The 22,392-nt window shown below is 42.7% G+C and overlaps 1 protein-coding gene across 2 annotated transcripts in view; it reads right to left on the reverse strand.

Moving 5' to 3' along the window:
* The window catches only part of FYN (FYN proto-oncogene, Src family tyrosine kinase), a 210,251-nt gene that overhangs the window by 110,303 nt on the left and 77,556 nt on the right, over positions 1-22,392 (reverse strand). For both annotated transcript variants that reach the window (XM_025382436.1, XM_025382437.1), the window contains exon 3: positions 9,226-9,295. The gene's annotated coding sequence lies outside the window, so the exon portion shown is untranslated. The remainder of the gene's footprint in view (positions 1-9,225; positions 9,296-22,392) is intronic.

The raw sequence follows: 22,392 nt of genomic DNA on the forward strand, positions 1-22,392 counted from the left end.
TTAAACTTACATATGAAATACCTACTATTGTACTGTTAACCTACCCAATTAAAAAATCCAAGATTGCCTATGAAGTAATTCAGTTAAATAACACTTCTATGAAACCCAATTTCCCCCTCTTCAAAAAAATCAAACATCCCCCAAATCGAAACAGTATCACTTCCCAAGCATATTAATTTCTGTGTAAAAGAGGATGTTAAAAACAAACACACAAACAAATGACAATGAAATTCCATTTATAAACAAAGCCTCGGCCTACCCAAGGCTGCCTCAGCCAGCAGTAGTGCTGGTGCTGAAAACTGGCAACTGGGCTGATGAGTTTCACGTATCTGAATTAGTCACCGCCATTGAAAAGTTGGAATGGTTAACATAAAGATCCCGGTTTCCGGTTGGGCACGGCTCATCTGAGGTCCAGCAGCACCTGCCCTTTAGATGTGCCTAGCTTGTGTTTCTCCAGCTGCAGTCTCCTGGCTGACTTTCCTTGTTTAGGGACCTACTCAGTCAGGCAGGCACTTGTGGCCTGAGGCAAGAACTGTAGTGGGGGCGGGCGGGCGGGCGGGGGGGGGGGGGGGCCGTGGGGGAGGCACGGCCAGAAGGGATGAGAGGGAACATGGAATTGTTGAAAAATCCTGGCTCTAAACCTGATAGATATGGCTCGATCTTAGCTCTCCTATAGAGTCTGGGTGACCCTGGGCAAGTCACTTCACTAGTCTAAGCTGTAATGTGGGAAGAAAGTGAAAAAGGTTCTACATGTGAGGAGCCTGTGTGGTACCCAGCATGCGGTAAATGCTTTGCTAAAGTTATTCCTTCTTATCCCAAAGGCAAGAAAAAAAAAGTTTAGCCCAATCACAGCAAAATCCAGGTGACCACCAAGGAAATGGCTAGAAAACCATCACTGCAAAAATATGAAGGCCTAGGTCATACACTACAAATAATTCAGGAAGAGGAAGGTAAGAGTAAAAAGTATCAGACAATATTTCAAAGTAATAACTGAATCCGGTGAGGATTATCCATGATTACTGAAGCCACTGGATGAAAGGAAGGCTGGAGCAGGATGTTCACAAATGACCCACGTATCAGCCTACAGATGATTTATTAACTCAAGGTGTACCTTGACATTGGTTAGGTCTGGTTACCATCTTACCCAAGAGATGAAACCTAGCACTGAAGATGGTGGAACAAGGTGACTTCTGCCCCCTGATGTGATGTAATATCAGGTGCATGACATCACTGATAAAGTATCCTTGGCAAAGATGTTTAACCTCCACTTAATAACAAGCCTCTAGATCTAACCAATTTTAGGAAGAGAAGAGCACGCTAAACAATGCTGTGAAGAAGCAGACAAGCCCAGAGTGTAAGGTGTTCTATAACACAATGAACTTGAACTTTTCAAAAAGTCATTGTTTAAAGTTATATGATAAATGAAAGAAAAGTTATCAACCAAATTCATCAAGTGTATTTGATTGGTTACTAGATTTTGGGGTGGGGGTGGGGAGGTAAGTTATAAAATATTGTTTGGGACTATAGTGTTGAAATTTGAATATGAATTAATACTAGATAATATAAAACTATTAAATTTTTAAGATGTGGAAATAGTACTATAGTATGGTTATATAAAAGAATGTCCTTATTCTTAGAAGATAGGTGGTGAAATATTTAGAGGTAAAGTGTCAAGATGTTTGGTACTTTTAAACGGTTCAGCAAAATTTTATATAATATGTATAATTTATATATATAATTAGAAGAGGGAACAAAGCAAATGTTGCAAATGTAGAACAAATGGTGAATTTAGGCAGAGGACATAAAGTGTTTGTTTTACAATTCTCCGAACCAGCAAGTTGGAAATTTGTTTTACAATTCTTCCAACCAGCAAGTTCGAAATTTTCCAAAATAAAAAGTTAGGAAAGAAACTGGGAGAGAAGGAGAGGGAGAGAGGGAAACAGAGAGGGGGAGGAGGAAGGAGAGGGAAAGAGAGAGGCAGAGGAGGAGCAGGGCGGGGAGGGAGAGAGAGGGGGAGAGGAAGAGGGAGAGGGAAAGGGAAAGGGAGAGGGAGAGAGAGAGGGGGGAGAGGGAAAAGGAGAGGGGGAGAGAGAGAGGGAGGGAGAGGGGGAGAGGTAGCGGGAGAGGGAGAGGGAAAGGGAAAGGGAGAGAGGGAGAGGGAGAGGGGAAGAGGGAGAGGAGAAGAGGGAAAAGGAGAGGGAGAGGGAGAAATACAAAACAGGAAAGAAAAAAAGATGAGATAATATCACTACTCCCTCTCTCCCTCTTTTAGAATCCCTTCAACATCTATATTCAGGTCAGTTGCCCTGGATTCCTTTTCATTCAATATGGTTTTATTTTTACCAATTTAATAAATTTCATTGTGTGCTCATCAAATTGATGTAGCCACTGTCTCAGCTCCCTTGCTGGCTGACATCAAAACTAAACTTTAAACAAAACTCCAACAGCTCCTGTAAGGGTTCACCAGGTAGGTATGAAGTTGAAGATAACAAATCAAAAACTTGTGAAATCAACACCTACTTTGCTATCAGGATGGTTTTAAGTCAGGTGGATGCGAGGCTATGGGCAGAGCATCCTACTGGGCTCTCATCTTTTCCAAAGACAGTACTCTCTCTCACACCTGCACTGGACACTCATGGAGGTAGGACAGGTACAATACAACATGCTGGCCAGCCAGGCCACCGGGGTTTTAGAGAGTCTATTTCCATATGAAGTGTGTCATGCCTGAGTTCTGATGCCTGGGGCAGCAATTGCATGACCTGCAGAATAGCCACTCTGGATTCAACTTTCAGGGAGTGAGAGCTCCCAATGAAGTGGAAATTAATTCTGTGATGCCTTTAACACAGAGAGGGCTATAAAGGATCTGGATTCAGATAATGCGGGTGTGCACCTAGCTCTACTGCATTCTAGTACAACCTCAGAGCAGTGTTTCTCAACAGGGGTGCTATGAACACTGAGTTAGGGACAGTTCTTCACTGGGCAGGACTGTTCCAGGCACTGCAGGACATTTACCATCCCTGCCCCACTTTCTCTTGCATCATGTGCCAATGGCACCTCCCAGTCTTTGTGAGGACAACAACAAACCCCTCCCCATCTCCCACACACATTCCCAAATGCCTCCTGCCTTAGACATCAGCTAAATTCTCTGAGCCTCCAATGGGTGATAACATTGATTACACTGCCTAGGAAGTGGTTTGGGAAGATCAAATGTGCTGCAGCTTCCCACCCCACCCCACTTATTAAGAGGATGCAGTCCCCTTAATTTTTGAGATGCAGTCTTGCTTTGTCACCCAGGCTGGAGTGCAGTGGTGTGATCTTGCTCACTGCAACCTCCGCCTCCCAGGTTCAAGTGACTCCCCTGCCTCAGCCTCCTGAGTAGCTGGAATTATAGCGTGTGCCACCACGTCCAGCTAATTTTTGTATTTTTAATAGAGACGGGGTTTCACCATGTTGGCCAGGCTGGTCTTGAATTCCTGACCTTAAGTGATCTACCCGCCTCAGCCTCCCAAAGTGCTGGGATTACAGGCATGCACCACTGTGCCCAGCTAGCTGTTTACAAACTTAAATGAGCTATACAAACGATAACCTAATACGCATCTGCACAGGCAGCCTGACATCAGAGGAAGGGCTGTGGGGTGGGACCAACCACCTGGATCCCAGGTGGGAACTATTACAGTCTTATCTCTCTAGTCATGCACTAGAATACATGACAGCTACTTGTTCTGAAAATGTTTCCTCTTAATAAGTGGGAAATTTTGATTTATAAGTATTGCTACAGATAAAAACTACAGCATAGTGTGAATTTTAGAGTGAAAGCAGATGGCAAATACTTGGATGATTGTAGCAGAGGAGCAGGATGGCCTCCCGCAAAGCAGCTTCAAGGAATCTGGTTTAGAATGTTGCCAAAACTAACCTGGAATGAAAATGATACTTCTCTTAGTGAGCAAGTGATACAATGATTGTGGAAATTACTCTAGGAACCAAGATTACACAGTAACACAGAAGATGACACCCTACCCTCCTATGCCCAGGGCTGATTTTCAAAATGATGTGCTTTAGGGATCTGTTCTTTAAATATGTGAGTGATGCTATGGAAGGGAAGCAGTCTTAAAGGGGGGCCAGACTGCGGCATACAACCTCAGATGTAATCGTAAGCCCTGAAGAAAAGTTGAGAATGGAGACTGGAACAGGGATTCTCACAATTTCGTGTGCATAAGCACCGCCTGGAGAGGCTGTTAAGGAGGCGGAGCTTTGCAGTGAGCTGAGATCCGGCCACTGCAGTCCAGCCTGGGTGACAGAGCGAGACTCCGTCTCAAAAAAAAAAAAAAATAAAATAAAAATAAAAATAAAAATAAAATAAAGAATAAAGTCACACACCCACCACAGAGATTCTGTCTGATTCTACCAGCCTGGGGTGGGCCAGGATCTGTGTGTTTAACGAGCTCTTAGGCCAATTCTGAGGAAGGGGCCCACAGGCTGCTCAGGGAGACTCAGGGACACCTCTCCAGAGGGCTCTCCGGTGGGAGCCTCCGCCTTTAACTCTTCCCATGGGCTATTCTTGCTCTCATGTTGTGGCCTTCATGACTCGGAATTTAGGTAAAAGTGTTTCTCCAGTCCCTAGGTCTGGTTGGATTTTGGGTTACAAAATTGTCCATTTTCACTCCTTATCTTGGCTTCTCCTCCTGCTGTACAAACATTGCGTAAAGAAGAAGCTAATCTTCTTTTGCTGAGCGGACAGAAAGTTCTGACCTCTCCTTGAAGGCCAAAAGTCTCAGGTATTAACAGAGAAGTTAAAGGCTGGGATGGAGGAGGTAGAGCAGGTGAAAGGCACAGTCTTAAAGAACAGAAGTAAAAGCAGATACCTACCCTGGGTCACAAGCCAACAGCAAAGGCATGGAAATGGACCCTGAGCATCACTCAGGGGTTGGAGTGGAGCAGGAGCAGTGCTGGCTGGGACACACCGGGTTGCAAAGGGATAGTTTTCCCACAGATACTTACATAAAAATATCTAGTGCCAACACGGTGTTTTTTTCACCTCCCTCAACTCTGCTTATTAGTCAATGTTCCTGAATGCCTCCAAATCCCATTCATCTTAAAAACAGTAGACTGAGAAAGTCTCTGTATCTCTGGACTTGGCCATCTGAAATGAGATCTTTTATCTTCCTCTTCTCTGGCTTTCCAGAATACATTTTCATAGCATTCTTGCAAAAGGAAAGACAATCAGAAAAAGAAAAATGAAGGGTAGTAAAGTTGAAAGAATATTACACCACAGCTTTTGGTAAGAAAATATTTATGTCCACAAGCACACACCACACCCTCTCTGGGAAGATATTACTGGCCTAGAAGCTGGGTGAGTGCATCCCAAAATATACTTCACGAAAAGCACCATTACCTTCCCAAAATAGGCCCTATAATTAGGTAAAGTCTTTTGCAGTGGGTTGTCCTATATCATAAATTGACATATGTTGCTTTAATCTCCCTGCTTCAGCAAATGTAGCCATATTGGGCTACAAAAGCTCTCAGCGACTCACATTTAAACCAGATTGTGGTGTCACTAGCAAACTGATGCAAATAAACAGCTCTGTGTACCAAAATACTCAATCTCAATCATCTGTAATGAGATCTCTCTCCTCCCTAAGCACATTTTCATCACACCAGAACCGCCTTGATTCAAAAAGAAGGACTAGCCCAGATTGAAATACCGTTTAATCTTAGAGGTCATCGAATGACTAACACATCTGAAGAAGCTGGGGTTGAAATTTAAAACACGAGACAATCTCTTTTGTGTAAATGCTGGGATCATGTTGTGTGAGTCTTGTTTTTATCTTTAGTTGACCGTCATTCTCTATAAGCCGTCAGAGGCCCATCTGTCTGTCTGAATTCATTTAGGTCATTTTTTGCTTGGAGTCAGGGGTAATAGAAGGGATAGCCTCTTGGCAGCCTTTCCACTCAGATGATTTTCTGAACAAATTTCTTTAAGTTTTTTAGCTGTATATTTACATATAATCAAATGTTAAGATATTTCAATTTTTAAACCTTCAAAATAATAAGTACTTTAAACATTTACACTTAAAAAATTACTTATAATCTCAGAGTTTCTCAGCTTGGCATTACTGAGATTTCGGGCCCGACTGTTCTGCATGTGTGCGCGAGTGCGCGCTGCTGATCTATGAGATATATTTTAAGACACTGAGCAGTATCCCTGGCCTCCACCCACTAGATGCCACTAGCACACACCCTCTTCCCTCCCCTAATTGTGACAACCCAAAATGGCTTCAGATATTACCAAATGTCCTCTGGGGAGGCAAAACTAACCCCGGTTGAAAACCACTGCTCTCTCTATATGTATTTATGTGTTTATATATCACTTCTTGTCATGGCCAGAAGAAAGAAACCTAGGCTTTTCAAGGTACTCACAAGTTTAGTTGGAAGAATTTCAAACTTCCTATGACTTGTAATGAGGAATCGGAATCTGTGACACAGTACTGCCTCTAAAGATTTATCAACAGCACCATGCTGCCTCAGACTGAGGGTGCCAGGACCTGGCTTCATTTCAGACAAGGCCTATAAGAGGATGAGCTGCGCCTGAGCTCTTTCTTGCACTGCCACCCTCCCTACTTTTAGGAGCTCCTTTCTTAGAAGACTGCGTTAAATAAATCTCTTATGATCCATGACTAGACACTTCATACTGATTGTGAAAGGAAGAGGATTGGGTGTCTATTAACAGCATCCACAGAAGCAAGCACCCTCTGTGCTCCTCCTGGGCCATACCTATGCGTCAGCATGTCTAGTGCTGGTCTAGGTGCACAGGAGAGGTGTGGGGAAGCAGATGCCTCCTCAAGGAGCTCTGCCAGATGGAGAGGGGTATGAAAATAGCATCAGAGGACAAAGAGGCCAGGACTGGGAGATGGTAGGTTCACCCAGAGAAGAGAAGATGAATGAGGAAGGACAGTGTCTTCAAATATTTGGTGGGCTGGAGTGTTAGAAAGTGAGCGGACTTACTTTGAAGGTGAGTAAGAGCAATAGGTGATTCAATAAATATTTAACACATTTATGCCTTCTATGTGCCAGGCACTATCCAGGCACCAAGACTCCGGAAAGGAACAAGACCAAGTCCCGGTCCCATGGAGCACATACACTGTATTAATAGTTCAATATAAGGACTGGATGGCTTTTCTTTCTTCCCTCCTCCCTCTCTCCTTTGCATTCCTCACTTTCTTTTTTTCTTTTTTCTTTTCTTTTCTTTTGAGATGGAGTCTCGCTGTGTCACCCAGGCTGGAGTAAAGTGGCGCAATCTCGGCTTAATGCAACCTCCGCCTCCTAGATTTGTATTTTTAGTAGAGATGGGGTTTTATCATGTTGGCCAGGATGGTCTTGATCTCCTGACCTTCTGATCTGCCCTCCTCAGCCTCCCAAAGTGCTAGGATTACAGGCGTGAGCCACCGCACCCGGCCTCCTCACTTTCTTTTTAACAAGTTGGGCTAATTGTTCAATTTTTAAATGCTGGGTTTTTTTTTTTCCATTTTTAAAATTCAGGTCTAATTAACATTCAGGAGAACTCACCCTTTCTAGTGTACAGTTCTGTGAGTTTTCACCAAAGCATACAACTGCATAAATACCACCAGAACTGAGAGACAGAACAACTATACCTCCCCTCTCCCCACAAGGGTTTCCCTGTAGGCCCTGATTGTCCTTTTAATTGAACCAAGGTACCCTGTGCAACAGCAAGCTCCTTATCTCTGGAAGAATTTGAATTCCCTTGTCAGGGATCAGTAGAATACTGTTTTTTTGCTTTTGTTTTGTTTTTTTTTTGCTAGCAGGGGATTGGGCCAGACAACCCTTGAAGCCATGTCCCTCTCTTTGATTCCATGAAATGGGAGCACAGTCACTTACAGACATCTGACCTTAAACACTGGCCCATCTGCAATGCCACAGCTGAGTCTCCCAACCACAGGTAAAGGCCCCACCCAAAAGCCAAATTCTTTCAGTCAAAGCTCAAAAATTTCAGCACAGCAATCCGATCCCTGTGAAGGCTACGTAATAAGCATAGACAAAAACGTAAAATCAAAAGAAAGGTTTGGAAATGAAAGCTTAAACATGGCAATTAAGGTCCAACCAATGGTGTCATCTATCCCCACCCTTCTTTCCTCATAAATGTGATTCAAAATGACGTTAACTCCAAAAATGAACAGAGCTCAAACAAGGTGACCTCCCTGGTTGTAAAGGCGGCAGGAAGGGAGTTAGTTAGCCAGACTTGTCTCAGAATGGGTCTCCAGGGTTGGAAAAGGTGGTAAATGTTGCAGGGATTCCCACAGGTTCTTATGAAGTAAATTTTGGAGGAGGGGTTGTGGTAAGTAGCTGGGATGCTCTAGCAACATCAAAGGGTTGTAACCGGCCCATCTCCAGCAGCCTTCCTGCTGGAAGATAAATATGCCTCTTGGTAGCTTGACTTCAATGGGAAATGTCCAGTCTCCAAACAAGGCTGCTCCATTCCTAAGAATGACTGGCTTTATTGAGCACTTACTATGCTCCAGCACTACCTACCTCATTTTATTCTCACAACAACTCTACGAGGTAGGTAACATGATAAGCCTCATTTTACAGAAGAAGAAACAGGCTCAGAGAGGTTATCTAACAACCAGTAGGTATAGAACTTACATTTTAACCCAGGTCTCCTGATTGCAAAGACTATCCTCTTACCTTGCTAGCAAGGTCTGGGCGGTCGCTGAATTGAATGTTCTTGGTCTCCCAAGACCACTGTTATGCTGGCTGTGGGCTGGCTCCCAGGCAAGCTGGACTTGTAGCTTCCTTTAATTTCCCATTTCCTAAGCTGCCTGCTTTTCTTTCTTTTAATATATGGGTCACATGGATCTCTCTGTTTTGGAGACTTTTATTCTTTGGGTCTGCAGGTTTATTACTCTTATATTATATGGCTGGCTTAGCACATAAACTGTCAAGGGTATTCTTTAACCGGCATCCAGAAATTTTCTAAATCTAGACTTACTACGTTTTAGAAAACCCCATATTGCTTAATACTATCAGCAATAACAAGAAAAAGTATCACACTGTCAGAAAACATCAATTCAATGTCACATTTAATTATAGAACTCCATTCTGCCTGAGTTTAGTGCAGAAGTAAAAGCTGCACAGAACAAGGCAACAGCTTCCCTTCATAAGCACCACTTTACAGCAAGAGGCATTCGAAGTAAATGCAGCAACACTTACCAAAATTTCCGCCAACGATCACAAACTTTATATACACCACATGTCTTCTACAACAGCGGCAGGACTGGTCCTGGAAAACAATACCACAACAAAAAAAAAAAACCACATCATTAAACACAAATAATTGAATACACATTATGTTTCTCTTCTGTAAACTGCAGCCTCTTCCTCTGCTTTGGGCACCCATCAATGTACTAAATCCCACCTACCAGTTTTCTCTGTTTTTTTCCCAGTAAGATGAAACCAATCTACAAATCATCTCAGTATTCACTAATAAAAATTTAAATACTAGACAATGAAATACACCAGAAACTATGCTTATAAATATCTGAATGTTTAGCCCTTTGAAATATTTGAAGACAACAATGGAAAAATATCTACAGTTGAACTATAACATATTCCCCCAAACCAATTCCTCTTTTCTTTTTTCCAGTAATATCCTCCCTTCTTGCCAGCTAGCTGTGAGACCCTGGACAGTTTTCCTAACCTTTCTTTTCTGGGCTTTATTATGTGTAAAACAGGGATTACTGTACTGACTTCATAGAGTTGCTATGAGGATTGAATAATATCAATTAAGGAACATATATACATGACATAGAAGGGCTTATAACAGCCTCTGGCACACAGTAAACACCCAGTAAGCCTGAGCTGTTATCATCATTCTCCCAGTCCCTCAGGCCTGTAAACTAACACGGCCTTCTTCACCTCCACTGCACACCCTGGCCCAGTCCAGCCCCACAAGAGTTCCACAGTGGTGCTGGGAACACATTGCTTCTCCCTATTCTCAACGTTACACTCCATCTGGTCAGCATCATGCCTGGCATACACTGGTCTCTTGGCCTCCAGTTTCTTCCCTTCCCATCCAACTCTCATGGCTGTACAAGGCATCCTTTCTAAACACAACCTATACAGCCTGTCCTTCCTCAATGGATGGACCTTCCACCACCTCCTATGACCTCCAAATTTACCTATTGAGTCATGTTAGCCAGGCACTCAAGCTCACCCCAGCTTTTCCACATCTTCCTATCAAATGCTGTAGTGCCCAGAGGCCTGTCCTGCCTCTGAGACTCTAGGTAGGCCATCCATTCTCTGGTAGGAGGCCTGGCCATTGTCAAAGGCAGGGGCTCTTTACCTTTTGTGCTATGGCCGTCTAAAGACATCTTTCTCAGAATGATGTTTACAAATGCTTGAAACTAATACATGAAATGCACAGGAGTCAAAAACAGAGTATACTGTTATACGGTTAGCAAAATATTTGACAAAATTGTTATGAGCATCTTTCAATACTTAAATAATTTTCAAGAAGTCTAATACACTGTAATTTTGAAGTACTATTAGGCATAAATGATACTTCAGAATATCTATAACTGTAATATAGCATGAAAATATTCATAATTTCTTTTTTTAAAAAAAATCATGGAATTTATTATTAGGCACTAGGCCTGCCTTGACCAATATTGTAGCCACTAGCTACATCTGGCTATTTAAATTTAAATTAATTAACATTAAATAAGTGTAACAACTTAGCTCCTCTGTGGAATATTCATAATTTCTATGAAGGCCACATAGCTAATGCTACTTTCATAATATTAGGAAACGTACAATTTCAGATAAGGGTTAGAGACAATGATGAGATCATGTTTTTCGCCATCTAATTTCACTGGTCACCTGAACTACATGCATGGACCCAGCTTTCAGGCCTAGCTTCATTCCCATTGCCTTTTCTACCTTGATTTTCCCAACTCAGTATTATCTTATGCCTCTTTATTTTTCTCTTTTTAAAAATACTTTATTTCATATAGGTACTTTAAATAAATGTACTACTTTTAAAGTCAGCCTTTTAATTTGTCAGGGAAGGTCCTACCTTTTTCCCTATTTTAAAATTCCTTCCACAGCTAATAATGCCTTGCCTTATCGCAGCCCAGAGGGGAGGCGCTCATCAGGACTGTCGAGTCCATCCACAGGTAATGGCGCAATCTGCTTGTCCCACATGAGCTCAGGTAATCATTAATATTATCTCATTGCTGCTTGGCAGCCTATGAGGTCCTAAACATGTAGATGGGACACCTAAGCATTCTATATTTAGACTATACATTACTGAAGGTAGGCAACACAATGTTGTCTTAATACTTCTCCTTTGAGAGTGAGCGATTAGTCTATGCTGTTGACTGACAGATCACCTGGGAACAGACTAGCTGTTCAATCATTCTGTCAATATACAGGGCGCCTGTGTGACATAAGCATAATGCCTGCCTTCCTGGGGCTTCAAGTCTAGCAGCTTTCCCCAGCTAGCCCAGAGTAGCAGATAACCTCTCAACCTTTCAGGTCCTTTGAAGAGACAAGACACAACTGGCGATTTCCTAAGTATAGGCACTCTGGTGACTCATGCTGGTGAGGCCAGGTACAGTTGCTCTGGTCTCTACAGGAGACCACACCAAGCTCCAGCTTCCCATCAGTCTCATAGATGTGAACCAGTGGTTCTGAGGCAGGTGGGACAAACAGACTGAGCAGTGAAATTCCATGTCCCCTCCTGGGTGATGCTGTCTAGCACATGAGGTCCAGGACAGCAACTACCACAGTGACTATCTCGGGAAGGTCTACTCAGCACCTGTCCACATACTTCATGCTAAGCCCACTGAGCCTGTGATTGTCCAGCTTCAGGGTGGACACTGGTCCTTCCATCTTATCAGCCTTTTTCCTAAACAGCTGCAGCACAGGAATCCTGTGTATCTTTTGTCAAGCACAACAAAATAACAGAACAGTAAGAACTTTCAAACGAATAGAGCATAATGACTTTCTCCACTGAAAACCACTTATAAGCACATTGTGGCCATTCATTTTGGCAGAAATTCACCATTGGCAGCATTTTTCATACCCAATATCATGACAAGTGACTCTTAGGACAAGTGGGGGTGTACTCTCCCTCCCCAATAACCATGACTGATGAGATTTCCACTCACAGAACAAAGGCTGGATTTGGCACACTCTTTTTATACTTAAGGCTACTTCAATCCATTTCATTTGAATTTGTTCTTTTTGAGACACACTAGATATATGGTATTCATTACTAATAAAAATAGCTGAATGATAGCAAAACAGGTGGCATGACTGTTTTATCTTTTGTTTCAAGAACTGCAACGCCTGCATCACCATAAATGAATAAAATTTTTGTGAGTGCTCCCACGTAACAATTCTGCTTTTAATACATATCACAGACTATTGTATGACTCCCGGTATAAAGTTAAAATGCTAATTACACACTGAACACAAGCATCTCTAATATAGTTCTCATCTGCATGTGGTCATTCCCTCTTTCTTCTTCCCAACAAAGCCCCCATATTTCTGCACCCACAGTGCCCATGGGCACATGGCAGCAGCCCCAGCTGCGAGTGGGGGTGGGACACTCCAAGATTTTGCAGTGTGCTGACCTGCAACATTCGCATCACCCGAGAGCTTGTAAGAGCTGTCGGCTGAGGCCTCACCCAAGCCAGCTGAATCAGAATTGATTTTGAAAGTTTCCCCAGGTGATCTGTGTGCACACGGAAGTTTGAGAAGCATTGATCCAAGAGATATCCATTCCTACTGCCAGTGATTGGTTTAAGAATAAGCATGTGGCCCAGTTTAAGCCAATGCGATGTGAAGAATGTTTTTCTGGGAGCTTCTACTCACTCCTTTGGGAGAAGCTCCCTCCTCTGAATGTAGTGTGGAATGTGACACCTAGAACTTCTACAGCTATTTTGTTCCAGTATAAGGATAAATAAAGCTGGTCCAGAGACAGAACAAACACAGTGAAGCAGAGTGTACGTTACTGCATTAGGTTGGTGTTGAAGTCTGTGTCACCTCTGGATTTCCAATAAATGTCTTATTGTTTAGGACTCCTTGACTCAGGTTTTCAATTACCTGCAGCTGGAAAACATCCTGACTAATCAGTCTCCAACAAAGCATCACAAAAAGAATAGAATGCCAAGGCCCTGGGCTCAGGCACACGTGGGACAAGGCAGAATGTCCAGAGATCAAAGCCATAGTTCAGAAACTCGTTTTGCTCAGGGAACTGACCCCATAGTATTTCCAGTCCTGATAACCATGGTACATTTTGCACATTTCCAAAAGCTTTCTAAATCAGCCAGTCTAAATGATCAACTGGAGGAAATGCTGAACACTTTCCAAATTATTTTAACCAGGATGGTCAACAGTTGCCTTCCCCAGAAGCCATACTGATATGTCATTTCCTGCAAAGACAATGGGAGACTAATTGCTCAGCTTCAGACTCTAACAGGGAAGACAACCTGTGACATGTAATTACTGAAGGGTAAAAAAGGAAAAGCTTTAGGCTCTCCGAATCTGTTTCTGGATCTGCTCTAATTACCTGGGGAAAATGAAAAAATAAAAAATAAAAGAGCCAGCCTGGGAAAGCCAGCCAGGTCTGGGAAAATATTTGAGGGGCTGGCAGTTCACTTAGGCAGTCACCCATACAACTTTATACATATCATTGGTACTTATTAAAGACCTTTTTCAGGAAACCAAATAGACCAGCTATTATACAAAATCATACGTGGCTTTGGTCTAATTCTGCTTCACACATAGAAGTGATAGAGTCAAGGAGAAATGCATGTCTAAATGGACATTATCTCTTTGGTGTGTCCTAACTTCTTAGCCACAAGAGCGTATTCCTGGGGTTAGGTTTGTTGTATGGACTTGATGAAGAAACGTGCTTTCCATCAAGGAGTGGAACATTGATTGGTTCTCCACAGCATGTTCCCAGGTTCTATCTCCTCAGAACTCCTTCTCTCTCAATACTGTTTTGCTATCTCTTTCCTGCTACATACACTTCCACTGTCCCAACTGTCATCCCATGGGATAAGTTTCACACTACATTTCTAGATCTATCTCCCATGTTCCCAGTTCCTCTGCCACCCCCGACAGAGATAGTGCCTCGAGGGTACGGATTTTGTTTTGGTTACTGTTATTTTCCCAATGCTTGGCACAGTGGCTGGCACTGAGTATGAAATGTTTGTTGAATGAATAAATGAAAGGCTTCACTCAGACTCACAGAAGCTCTTGCCATCACCACCTCTCTCTGACTCTGGCCTCTCTTTCCCCGCCCTCCCAACACACACAAACGCTGGTTACAGCACTTTTCATGTCACTCCCAGACTGTCTCAGCTGGAAAGGATTTAGCAGCCCAGGCCTATACTTTACAGGGAGAAAATGGGTCCAACGAGGCCAAGAGACTTGCCCAAGTTCTTATTAGTGGGTGGCAAAGATAGGATTTTAACTCAAGACCCAGCACCCCTGCTACCAGGCAACTGATCAGTTCAAAAATCTTCAATGGTCTTTCAGTACACCCTTGTACAGGGTCTGGTATGTAGTAGGCATTTAATATTTGTTGAGTGACTGACTGAATAAATTAATGGCTCTCATGCATATGCCAATGGGTTTTTCTTAAAGTGGAACCCTCCTCAAAAGACAGACAATATCCTTGTATACAGAATGAAGATGAGAGGAGCTGCTCTCTCCTCTAGAAGGGGGAGCAGCTGGCATCCCAGACCCCTTCCCTTGCAGTGCCTGAGCCAGCTCCCAGGAAACTCACGGCTTGGTGACACTGCTAGAAAGACCAATGACTTCCACAAACTTTTCAGCTTTGCACTCAAAGCCATCCACCATCATTCCAAACCCACCTCATCGGCAGTATCATTCCTTTCTTCCTCCTCCCTCATGCCTTGCCTTCTCAGAGCACTTGCTGTTCTCAACACTCGTCCCTCCTCTGAGCCTTCACCTGTCCTATTTCCTTTCTTATTGTGCCCTCACCTCCACCTGCAAGAACACAGAACCAACCTGTCCCTCAAGCCAACTCTAGTATAAATCCCTCCCTGAAGTTCTTGCCCAGTTTCCTCCATGAGAATTAGTCTTACTCTCTATATACCTCTACTGTACAACTTTTCACACTATCTGCTGCAAGGAAAATGGCCAGGTCCTTGAGGGCAAGAACCCAGGCTAAATGTATCTTCAAACGACTGGCACCTTGTCTGACCCAACGCCTTGCACAGGGGAGACAGTTCTAGTCATTCTGTTGCATTCAAAGGGCTTCATTCACCCTTTTTCGTTCACCTCTGTGACCAAATTACATACATTTTGTAACTGAGATTCCAATTTTTCCTCTAGCGTGTGTAGACTGATGATACAGCTAACACAGATTTGCAGGGCCCACTTGCTAAGGAACCACTGTGTGAGTCTTTGTTGAGTCTCATTTTCAAAAGCAAAGAATGGAGGTGAGGGGGCATAGGGAGCATGAATTCCCCTCCCCTCCAAAGCTCTCTGTGCCCATGGCTGTCCTGTGCAACATGAGGTACAAGCTGTGAAGCTTGCGCACAAAAATAACCGTCAATTTAAAATACAGTATAGTTCTGCAACCTGCCATGCTACAATATTCTCTGCAAGCCCAAACATGATTGTCTGAAAAATTAAAGAGTTCCAAATGGTGAAAGAAACCATTAAACAAGGAAGCACACAAACAAAGCCCAATCGCCAGGGAGGAGGATGGGAACTAGAAAATACAGGGTTTCCTAGGAAACTGAGCTTACTTTTGACTGACTGTGGCCTTCCCTTTCACTGGATAAACTGGGTGGAAGGGAGGTGGGAGGGGTGCTCTGAGAAGGCAACGCTGACCCATCTGCTTCCCCTGCCGGCAGGGGCCAGAGTCCTTCTGGCTATACTCCAACAAGAGGGCAGACTCAAGCAAGGTTGTGGTTGTTGTTTTATTATTTGCTGGAGTGGGAGTAAACAGCGGAGAGAGAAGAAGAGGAGAAGGACGAGGAGAGATGAATAGAAAAAGAGATGAGCATGGAATGTGCTCAGCCAGCAGAAAGGAATTATTGACCACAGAATGAGGGGGCAGGAAGGTCGTAAGCTGGCTGCTCCCTTCACATCGGCTATTGCCAGGTCAAGAGGGAATCAGAGGCTCACTGTTGAGCAAGGCACCAATACAAGCTCCTGCTCAGCTGCCCTAGAGGCCAGATGCAGGGGTCCCAGCATCCATGGCTCTGAAGCTGGACTGGAGAGACAAAGATTTGGGGCTCAGTGGCACACATGGGTGTGCAGAATCATGTAAATGGATGACTGGATGGGTGGGGGTAGGGTTTTAGCTCCCCATCTCCAATCCCCATCAACTCCCAGGTAATAGGAGTAGTAGCAGCAGTAGTTCTGATATCATTTCATATTATTATCACTATATTTCAACCTTAAGGCCATGGGTACCCAGTTTATTTGGGGAAGAAATAAAAGAAGCAAATGGCATTGGAATAATCAGCTGACTATTGGGAGGAAAAAACAACAATTCTGCTTCTATGAGACTCATGAGAATGAAGTATACAGTTCTAATAATCATATCTTTCTTTTCTTACTGGTAATGAGTTCCTGTTAGGTGATCACATCACATGTATCGGGAAAAAAAGAAAATAAAACAAAAACTCTGTTTTGTAGTATACTTGAATTATTTCTGACCTGCCCTTTTAAATTAAGTTGTTCCTAAGATCTGCAATCCACAGTCTGAACAGACACACTGCTTTGCTATGATGCAAACGCAGAGGCTGGACATGTCTAGCTCTTTTCCAAGCGGATTACTGCTCCCAAGTCCCTCCAAGTAGACATTCTGCAGTGGCTCTGGGGAAGGCCCATGAAATGCACACAGTATCACAATGTCGCCAAGATCAAGGTTAATCATGATGTGTGCAGAACCCCTTGAGTTTAGGTTGGCTACAATATCAGAATCCCAGAACCTTGGGGCTGAACGGAATGTTAAAGAATATCTAGTCTGATAGTTTTTAAGCTATTCTTTAGTACCAGAACTGTGTGTGCATGTGTGTGTATGTCTGTGTGTGTGTCCATGCCAAATGTGTAACAATTATGCCAAAAGATATCCAGCTAGCACACCACATACCTGGAGAATCCATTATAATGGGAAATATTTTATTATAAAAAAAATTCTTTTCTTGTTATTGGTAGTTCTAACCTTAGAAACACACATACGTGCACATTTCGAAGGGCTTAATTCCAAAATATTAGATAAAAGTGCAACAGAACAGCTCTGGTTCAAGAGGGAAAGGACTCAAACTCCTACCACCATGGCCATCCTCCTGGCCTACCTGGTACTTCCGGGTAACTCTAAGGTCCTAAGAACACTGCAAATCTCAGATCAAGTCTCCCACCCCTATCCAATATCTGAGTCTTGTCTCAGCATCTCTTCCAGCCTATGTGCACATGCTCAATGTTGCAACACTGGAGACCAAGGGCATCTACCAGGGGTTCCCTACCAAGGACCTGTTTTATCCACCTGAGCCTCCCACATTTTGAATCATCTCACTAACATTGCATTTTAAAGTAATAATTGATTTATTTTCCCAGCTCTGATTTGGAGTCAGGGAGATCTTGATTTGAATCTCAGTTCTGCTAAGCTTGGTAAACTTGGAAAAATTCCTCAATAATGTGAAGTAGTAAGCCTAGTAGAAACCTTCCTTCTCACTCTTGGCTTTTTATTTCACCAATACAAATCTCCATCAAAAGAATACCTAATACCTGGGAATAAGTCCAAAAAAGATATGTAAGACTTTATGCTGAAAACGACAAAATGTTATTGAGGGAAATTACAGAAGACCTAAATAGAGGGTGGGCCATGTACATGGGCTGGAAGTCCAGTATTTTTATATGTTGATTCTCCTTGCAATTGCATCTTAACTTCACCGTCATTTTTTTCTTTAAACTAGGTGTTTTTTTTTTTTTTTTTCTGATGGAAATTGACAAGCAGATTCTAAAGTTTAAGGAAATGCAAAGGGCCGAAAGCCTAGTTAATCCTGAACAAGAGGAACAGGGCTGGAAGACTTACTCTACCAGATATCAAGATTCATCACAGAGTAATAGTTTATAGCATTTGTGCAAGGCCAGACAAACAGACCAACAGGACAAAATAGAATGTCCAAAAACAGAGCTACACAGTTACCTAACTTACGCAAAGGTGACAATGAAGTAATAAATGTATAAAAGTATGTATAAATGTATAAAAATAAAGTATAAATGTATAAAAATAAAAGTAATAAATGCTGGGTTCACTGGGTAGTATAGATTGAACTGTGTCCGCCAAAAAGATATGAAGTCCTAACCCCCAAGTACCTCAGCATCTGATTTGGAAATAGGGTTGTTGCAGATGTGACTAGTTAAGATGAGTTACAGTGAATTAGTATGGACTCTGAATCCAATGACTGTCCTTAAAGGAAGAAAAAAATCTAGACAGAGACATGTGGGGAAGACGGCCACGTGGCCACAGAGACAGAGGTCAGAGCAATGCAGCTGCCAACAAAGGAATGCCAAGGGTTCTTGGCCACCACCAGAAGCTGGGAATAGGCAAGGAAGGACTCTTCCCTAGAGCTTTCCTCAGAGAGACCACGACCCTGCTCACACCTTGATTTTGGACTCCTAGCCTCCAGAATCATGAGAGAATAAATTTCTGCTGTTTTAAGCCACCTATTTTGTGGCACAATGTTATAATAGCCTAGAAAATGAATATACTGGGCATCCGTATGAAAGACATGAATCTTAATTTCCACCATACACCATGCAAAAATTAATTCTGGGTGGAGAATAGAACTAAATGTGAAAGGCAAAATAATAAAGCTCTTAGAAGAAAACATAGAGAACACCTGCATACATTGTAATAGGTAAAGATGTTTCTTAAAAGAGAACACAAAAAAGTGTTAACCACAAAGGAAAACTATGATAATTTGGACTATACTAAAAATAAAAATGTCTTCATCAAATGACATCAACAGAATCAAAGGGAAGCCGCAGAGTGGAGAACATAATTGCAATACATATATACAACAAATAACTCTAAAATCAGTAAGGAGAAGGCAGAGCATCCAATAAAGAAACAGACAAATACTTGAGAAGACAAAACAGAAAATCCAAATGGCCAATAAACATATAAATGCTTCAGTTCAGTCATCAAATAAAGGCAAATTAAAACCACAACGCATTACCAACACACCTACAGGACTGGCTAAAATGATAAAGACTAAAACCATGAAGTATTGGTAAGGATATAGAGTAACTGAAACTCATACATTGCTAGTGGGAGTGTCCACTGATAACTGGCAGTTTCAATTGAACACACACATCCTGTGATCCCAGATCCTGCCATCCAGAGCCTATCCTACAGAAATGCTACATACACTTACCCATGGACATGCACAAGAATGATCCTACCAGTACTATTTGTAATAGCCCCAAACTCGAAATAACTCAAAAGGCCACTTGCAATAGAAGGGCTAAATACATTTTGATATTGTTAAACAGTATTACACAGCAACGAAAATGAACAAAGTACTACTCATAACAACATGGATGAATCTCCTAAATATAATGTTATTCTGCTATGACACAAGAGAGTGCAAACTCAGGGACATCCAGGCTGTCCCCCAGTCTTACGGCAGCTTGACCTCTGCCTTCTGCTAGGTCCTCTCCTGCTTCTGGTCAATTTTATTTATATAAAGTTCATACTAGATAAAACCAACCTTTCTTGTTAGAAGTCATGCTATTAGTTACCCTTGATGGAAACTGGGGTGTATAGGGACTAGATGGGGACCCGAGGGGACTCCTTGTGTTTAAGTGACATTCTTTTTCCACCTGGCTGCTGGTTACAAAGAAGAATTCACTTTGCGAAAATTCATTATCAGTGCACTTAACAATTTGTGCACTTTTCTGCATGAATGTTATATTTCAATAAAAAAAAAAATCATCTCAGGGATAACACAAGGAAACCAGAAACAAAACAGAGCTCTTATAAGTACTGAAAGCAAAAAAGCACAGCAATTTAATTTAAGCAAGATAATTCGAAAATGTGCTGCACTAAAAGCTTAAAAGTGCCATTTCATTAAATTGTGTTTTTAAATTCACTTTAAGACGACTGTCAGGCCAAAGCTATTTTATTATTATATGTTACGATGGCATGAAGCAAATAGTCTCAAAATAAAATAATACAAATCATTTAAATTTTATCTTACTGATTTTTTAAAGTGAAGTTTTGGATATTCAAGCCCATTTTTTTTTTTTTTTCATGTTAGTTAAAAACCGTTTCCTGGGGCCTTGGTTTACAGTCTGCGCATTTCCAGATGGGAAAGCCCTTGGGATAAAGGGGTTTTCCTTCTGCGGCACAAAATAGGCACTCAACATTGCTCTTCCGGAGTCAGTCCGTGAGACCCCTCTGGAATATACATGGTCATGAGGTCCGGAGTCTTGACACACCTGAGAGCAGTCAGCATGACATGGAGGGAAAGCCAGGCTGTCCCCAAGTCTTGGGGCAGCTTGACCTCCTCCTTCTGCTAGGTCCTCTCCTGCTTCTGGTCAGTCAATCCATTATCATTAGCCATGTGCTCCACATAGCTGCTCCACCTACCACTGAAATAAATCCCTTGGAGCATAGAAACCGGGTGGCCACACTCTGGCTTTCTCAGACACCTTTGTTCTCTTGGACCCTCTGGGAGGGGAGGAGATCTACGCAGACACTGAGATGGACATTCTGAGACTGCAGGCAGCCCCCACAGGAAGTGAGAGGCAGCCACACACACCTGGGCTTGCATTCTGGGTTGCGAAAGAAACCATGAGGACACTGTGGAGACCTTACTCACCCTCCAGCCTGCCCCCACCTGGGAGAAGAACCTGGGGCAGGGCCCCTGCCACTGAGCTGCTCTCCTCCATCCACCATGAGGACACCTGGGCCTTTCTTTGGTCACTCTGTTTCCCTGGATATTAGCTTCCCAAAGGAGACCCCTCCTTACATTCAAGCTCTGTTGTTTTTGTATAGACTTTTCAGTGACAACTCTATTCCTAACTTCACCATCTGACAAACAATTGTGTGGGGACTTTAAGAAGGTCCCCCATCCCTAATTAGAGTTTTCTGCTAAGAAGATAACATATGCTTTAAAAATAAGTTTTGATCATGAGGGCCACAGAGATTTTCCTTCTGAAAACACAGAGGAATCACAGGGGTCAAATAAGATAATCAGTTCACATTTTACATGGACAGAGGAGAATCACCTAGGTCAATTTCTCCAGAGTCTACAGCCAGAAGACCGAGGCTGTGCCAGCAAGGGCAGCAGTGGGCAGCGGTCAGCAACCTCCAGCCTGCGGATCAGATCTGGCCTGCTGCCTGCTTTCGTACAGTCCATGAACTGACAATGGTTTTTACATTTTTAAATGGTCAAAAAAATCAAAAGATTATTTCATCACACATGGAGATTATACAAAATTAAAATCTAGGTGTCTGTAAGTAAAGCTTTATTGGAACGCAGCCATGGCCCACTAGTTTCCATATTGTCTATGGCTGCTTTCACACTACAACAGCAGAATTGTCTTGATAGAGACCGTATGGCCTGCAAAGATGAAAATATTTACTATCTGGCCCTTTACAGAAAATGTTTGCCAATCCTAGGCTAAGGTGATATCTGTGTTTGCAGAAGGATGTCCACGCTGACTCTTACTGTTTTGTGCCTCTGGGCCTGTCTCCACACTAAGTCACAGGCAAATCCTAATGCTGGTTTCAATTTCACACTAACCAGGTAAGCCAACACAACCCACTAAAGCAGTGCCTTTCAATCTGTGGTCCCGAGTCAATTCAGTGGGTCACAAAATTTAACTTAGTTGGTTGGACCCAGCATTTTCTTTAATGAAATAAAGAGAAAAATATCAAGGGCACTGTTATAGACTGAATTGTATCCCTCCAAAATTCATGATTGAAAGCCTAACCCCCAGCACACATCAGAATGTGACTATATTTGCAGACAGGCCTTTAACGAGGTAACAGAGTTAAAATGAGGTCTTATGGACAGACCATAACTCAGTATGACTGGTATCCCTATAAGAGGAGGAGATTAGGACACATACACACAGAGGAAAGGCTGTGTAAGGACAAAGGGAAAAGACAGCCATCTACAAGTCAAAGAGAGAGGCCTCAGGAGAAACCAAACCTGCTGCCACTTTGATCTCAGACCTCTAACTTCCAGAGCTGTGAGGAAATGAATTTCTGTTGTTTAAGCCACCCAGTCTATGATACTTCGTTATGGCAGCCATAGCAAATTAGTACAGGAATCACACAGAGCATTATTTTGTGGAATTTTTTTC

This window comes from Theropithecus gelada, chromosome 4, assembly GCF_003255815.1.
Source record: "Theropithecus gelada isolate Dixy chromosome 4, Tgel_1.0, whole genome shotgun sequence".
Lineage (NCBI taxonomy): Eukaryota > Metazoa > Chordata > Mammalia > Primates > Cercopithecidae > Theropithecus > Theropithecus gelada.